We start from the raw sequence: 6,014 nt of genomic DNA, 5'->3' as shown, positions 1-6,014 counted from the left end.
ATTCATAGTAACTGTTTACCTAAATATCAGGAATGTTTTCTCTAAATTACTTGTAAAGTTCTATTTGAAAAAAGTGTTGCCCAGCTGGCATGACTCAATGGTTAGGCATCAACCTATGAACCAGAAGGTCATGGTTTGATTCCTGATCAGGCACATGCCCGGGGGCATGCAGGAGGCAGTGAATCAATGATTCTCTCTCATTATTGATGTTTCTATCTCTCTCTCCCGCTCCCTCTCTGAAATAAGTAAAACTACATTTTTTTAAAAAATAAAGTGTAAGTTAATTATAGATGTTTCTATCTCTCTCTCCCACTCCCTCTCTGAAATAAGTAAAACTGCATTTTTAAAAAATAAAGTGTAAGTTAATTATGCAATAGCATTCTGGTTCATAACTTCCAAGATCCTAATTTTTATCATGCAAATTGCTACTAATGGCCTGACATACAATGAAATGAACTCCCATGCAGCCACTCACCCAGTCTTAGATGTAGCCTGTCCTGAATCTTCTTTGAATATAGTTGGAGCTTAACCGCAGCTGTGTGTTTCTCTGTTATAAGAAAAATAAAAAGATTCTTTTAAGATCAAAGTAAAGTACAAACCCAGGATAAACAGTCATGGCTTGAAAACGTGTTTTAGAAATCTCAATTTTGATCTTAAAAGATCACTAAAGGAAAGAGTTCATATACTAGATTCTGCCACAAGCTAGTTATGTATATTTGTATGTGTATACATAAGTATATTTTTATGTGAGATGCTGAATATAATCCTATTAGCCCTAGGGAATGAACATCAGGTTGTGTCAAAAATATAGCCTCTCGCTCTGGTTAACTGTCTTGCAATGCTGTTTTCAATCTTTCTCTCAGGGAGACATGTATCTGATGTCAGCAAAGCTGATGTTTCTACAATCAATGAATTTCAAACTGTGCAACCTACCATAGAGCAACCTTGAGGTTTTAAGACATCTTTCTTGTAGAATATCAGAACTCACACATAGATTTCTAAATCTACTTTATGATACCTTGAGGCCTGATCAACCCTGACACTAAGTGATCCCAGGTATCAATAGTGTAAATAAACAGGTAAGAATAATCTCATATTCTGTGCAATAAAAGGATGCTGTGCAGTTTATGCTTCACAGGATTTTTAAAAATAGAAAATTTTGTCTCCAGTCTTCATTTTAAGCCTCTTTCAAATGTGTGCCATTTCTGCCCTCGGGGAGCTGGTGGCTGGACAGCAACCTGAGCTGCTGATAAAGGTGCTCAGGATGAATGCAAGCAGACCTTTTAAGAGCAGAGACCTTGTTGGTCCCAGTGAGTTCCATGCTGAATGGAGAATATTGAGTAGTCAGAATTCCAAGCAGGGGTCATTGGCACTGAATACTTATAAACATCCTATCTAATAAAGAGGGAATATGCTAATTGACCCTCACACTGTCACAAAATGGCGGCACCCACAACCAATAAGGAGGGGATATGCTAATTGACTGCCCGCCCTCAAAGATGGCGGCGCCCACAGCCACAAGATGGCTGGCAGGGGAGGGCAGATGTAGGTGATCAGGCTAGCAGGGGAGGGCAGTTGTGGGTGATCAGGCTAGCAGGGGAGGGCTGTTAAGGGAGATTGGGCCAGCAGGGGAGCAATTAGGCATTGATCAAGCTGGCAGGCAGAAGCGGTTAGGGAATGATCAGGCTGGCAGGCAGGGGGTGATCAAGCTGGCAGGCAGAAGCGGTTAGGGGGTGATCAAGCTGGCAGGCAGGCAGTTGAGCGGTTGGGAGCCAGCAGTCCTGGATTGTGAGAGGGATGGCCGACTGCTGGTTTAGGCCCAATCCCACTAACTGCCTCTGCCTTCCTGCCTGATTGCCTCTAACTGCCCTCCCCTGCCAGCTTGATCTCACCCCCAACTGCCCTCCCTTGCTGGCCTGATCATGCCCCCAACTGCCCTCTCTGTCTCAGCCCCCACCACCATGGCTTTGTCCAGAAGGAGGTTGGACATCCAAAAGATGGCCGGTTGACTAGTCTAATTAGCATATTACCCTTTTATTAGTATAGATAGATTGTATAGGATAGGATTGCTTAAATGGTGGAAAAGCCTTTTTCAGCAGGAGGAGATGCTCTTGGCAGACAAAAATACATAATCCTTATATCTTGACTGATAGCCAGTCATATGCATTATCCTGCCAAACTGGTCTTTAAAAAATTGAACCGCTTTCTTACACCTTACACCAAATAGCTGTTGCCCTTAAAACCCCGCCTCAGCCCCCACCTTAGGTTCTGCCTTCACTGTTACCTTACACCAAATAGCTGTTGCCCTTAAAACCCCTCCTCAGCCCCCACCCTCGGTTCTGCCTTCGCAGTTCACCCAGATTAGGTTCTGATTGGTCAGTTTCTATGCCAATCAGTGTCAAAAGCCTGTTTAATTTTGTAAGAAACTGTCAAACTCTCTTCCTAAGTGTCTGTAGCATTGTGCATTCCCACCAGCAATGACTGAGAGTTCCTGATGTTCCGCATCCTCATCGGCATTTGGTATTGTTCTGGGTTTTAGCCATTATTAGGAGTGTGCAATTGTATCTCATTGCTTTATTGAAATAGCTTTTACCACTATATATTTTCTCAACAAACAGATAGGGAAAAAAAGAAGAATTATCACGTGGGAAAACTCAAAATTTTGATGTGAAAGAAAGGATCGTCATATTTTAAAAGGTCTAGAACCACAGAATAACAATTTCCCAATGAGAAACTTGTAAGTTTTAAAGTTTGTGTCTAAAAATGTCCCTTTTACCTTCTAGCCACAACCTGTTCCTTTGCTTGAAACTCAAGTGTCACCTCCAAGTCTAGGCTGGGCCTCCCATCTCTTCCCTGATTCTCACTCTCCATCTTTCCCGAGAGAGGTTTTGTGTAACTGCAAGATGTTATCACTGGTGCTATGAAAGAAAAGATTTCATACATTTGGCCAAAGTAGATTATTATAGTCTCACCCATAGAAATGCACACAATTCAGTAGCCCATTAAAGGGTTTAGAATTTTTAAAAAAATCAATAAACTAGCATTCTAAATGTTTTATATGGAACATCTATTACCATGGCAGAGCCCCATAAGTAAGGTAAAGAAGGAGAAATATTCATTCAAATTAGGAACCATAGATGTACAGAAAGCATATCTTGATTAAAAATTGCATATCCAGAAAAAGTGTCCTTTCTGAAACAAGGGAGCAATTTCTACTACTTGAAAGGTTAGGAGGAGTAAGAGAGAACAGTGGGGAAGTGAGTAAAGAAATCAGAAGACGGGACATGGCCTTTCCTTGACCCCTTCAAATCTTCAGAGACAGGTCTGTCTTCACTGTTTTCTATAGGAAATCCACGCTGTCAAGTGTCCACACAGACAGTGTGTAGAGACAAGGCCCAAGCGCCTCGGATTCATAGGATGCAAAATTCATTCAGTTCTACTAGGGGCTTCAAGAAGCAAGAGTTATGCTGACATGCCATAAGCCCAAGGAGCTCAACTCCAGAAATGCTAAACTGCTTTAGAATGTAATTGTTAGATATGAGCAGAGCAAGGACAATGGGACAGAAACTCACCAGGCAGAAAGCCCCGGATGCCTAGCAAGGGGCAAAACTGGGAAAATAATAACCTTACCCCCAGGGTAACCTTTCCTCCCCTAGCAGATCACTAATCAGGTGGTTTAAACCCTCTGACCTTTTCCTTCCTTAAGATAACATCTAGGCCTCAGTTGTATTTCAGCTCCAGGCCCAGAAAAGCAGCAGAACCAGACAGGTGACACCATGGCTGCCTCAGGACCGGCTACATGGACTAATGACCCCCTGCCCTGGCACCTACCAAACAGTGGAGACCACAGCCCTGAGAGAGCACACCTGGAAAGCTGATGAAAATTCTGCTAAGACACTCCCCTGAGACCCCCACCTGCAAGAGACAGATAAATACGCCAGGACGAAGAACCCAGTGCAAATTCTCCCTCAAGGAGCATGCCTGTGCCATTTCCTTCCCCCTCTCCTTGCCCCACAGGCACGTATCCCCCACCCTCTAAGGGACCCCATGAGACTGCAACCAGGGGAGCAATGAGCAGTGGCAGCTCGTCTGGGCTAACCCCCTGCACCTGCCTCCAAGGCCCCCTGTTCTCTGACTTCCCAGTGAGGCGAAGCAGCCCAGCCTGGGCTTTCCTGTTGCTTCTTCTATGCCCTTCCTTGTTGCACTGTCCTAAGTACGTTTTTGCTGCCATCGTGGACCCAATCCCTTTGGCTCAGCGCTGTGTAGCCCTTTCCTTTGGGTAGCTCCATCTCCCATCCCCTTTTCTTAAATAAGTTCAATTTTTCTTTAATCACCATCTGAGATGGCTATTTAGCCTGCTGGCGCATCACCGACTTTAACCTTTCAGTAATGTCATGAGATGTAAACAAGATCCAGCTTACTTTTGATGGCTCAAATTAACTATGCATGCAGTTCATCAACCGTCTTCATTTACAACCTGGCCAGGCCCCATGGAATTTAGATCTTGAACCTTATTGTACTCTAGACGGAGACTGAGAAATGATTTTCTGGCAGTTGGAACTGAAGGTCTGTTCCTTGCCTTAATACTCTCTCCCTTCTAGATCCCTATAAAAAGCTATTTCTAGAAAAATCTACATCTTGATTAAGCAAAATTCTTTAAAAATGGCTTTCTTGACAATAACAATTTTGTCTGTTTGTAATAGATGATGATCAGCACAAAGTCAACTGCTTTTGTTTTTCTCAACCTGCAAGTTAATGCTGTGTTATTACATAAAACTGGTATATAAGCAACCAAGCCATGTGATCCACAGAGATCGGTCCCAGCATATCTGCCCTAACCCTAAACCTAACCCTAACCGTAACTCTAACCATAACCGAATCCACATACGGAGTCTCTTAACACACTGATTCCCAAAACCATCCTGGTTCTGTTAAACGTAAGGACCATGGTCAGGGGCAAGGGTTCTGAATGTACTCCTTGCTCATATTGCATTCTGACAACCACTGGGTTGGATCTTCATAGATAGCAAACCTGAGCATGAACGTTACTCAGAGTACAGTGAGAATACAGAAGAATGAAGAAAAACAAGTTGGAACTGTGGAATTTTAGAGATGAAGAAAGGGTCTTAATAGATCATCTAGTTCCACTCTATGCTTTTATATAAGAGAAAATATGTTATCTATCCAAGGAGTCAACTAATAAATTTCAGAGAAAAATTCTAACCTTTCAAAATGCACTCAAATTGAACTTCTAGTCTTTTCAAAAGATTTTTAGCCCTTCATTAGCAAGCAAGTTTTGTTTTAAATATCAGCACTGCTTTAAAAAACAGAACCTAAATATGTGTGGTAACCTGAATCATGAATATGGATTCTCTTTGACCAGCAAATTACAGAATAAGTAATCATTTTCTAATTTCAAGGATCCTATTCTTTTAGTCATTTGGAATTCAGACTTCAAGCCAATCTACGAAAGCCAGGTTTCTGTTCATTACAAACAATTCATCTTAATTAGCCGGAAAAACTCTTCTAACAAGAAATATATTATTGAGCCCAGAAAGTAGGTTTTGTGAAATGGTTAATGTTGGTTTAAAAATCCCTTTCAAAACAAACAGTAGAGAAGGAAGTGGCAGTTAGAGAGAGAACGTTTGCTGCTGGATGGATTTCAGACCTCTGACAGCTGGTCGCATGCAGGTGTAGCCATGTTTACTTAAAAATGTATTGTCACAGAACACAGCGTTAGAATCATAATGGTAATCAATGTTCATTAAGGCTACAACAAAAATTCTGTGATTAAAGGCCATTTGTTCCATCACCATAAGATCACATTTATTACTGGGTAAATTATTACAAATTGCTCCTCTTTGGGGCAGGAAGGGTACAGAATGTATGAATTTGGAGACTGAGGCAAAAAACTTTTTTATTGGGTGATATTCTCGCAGTTCAAGGGGAGGGTTGGGTACGGCACATGTAAGAAAGGTGTCCTTTTACTCACCACACGGTCCTACACTATGATG

This window comes from Myotis brandtii, unplaced genomic scaffold (genome assembly GCF_000412655.1).
Source record: "Myotis brandtii unplaced genomic scaffold, ASM41265v1 scaffold866, whole genome shotgun sequence".
NCBI classification, from domain to species: domain Eukaryota; kingdom Metazoa; phylum Chordata; class Mammalia; order Chiroptera; family Vespertilionidae; genus Myotis; species Myotis brandtii.
This window is presented reverse-complemented; position numbering follows the sequence as displayed.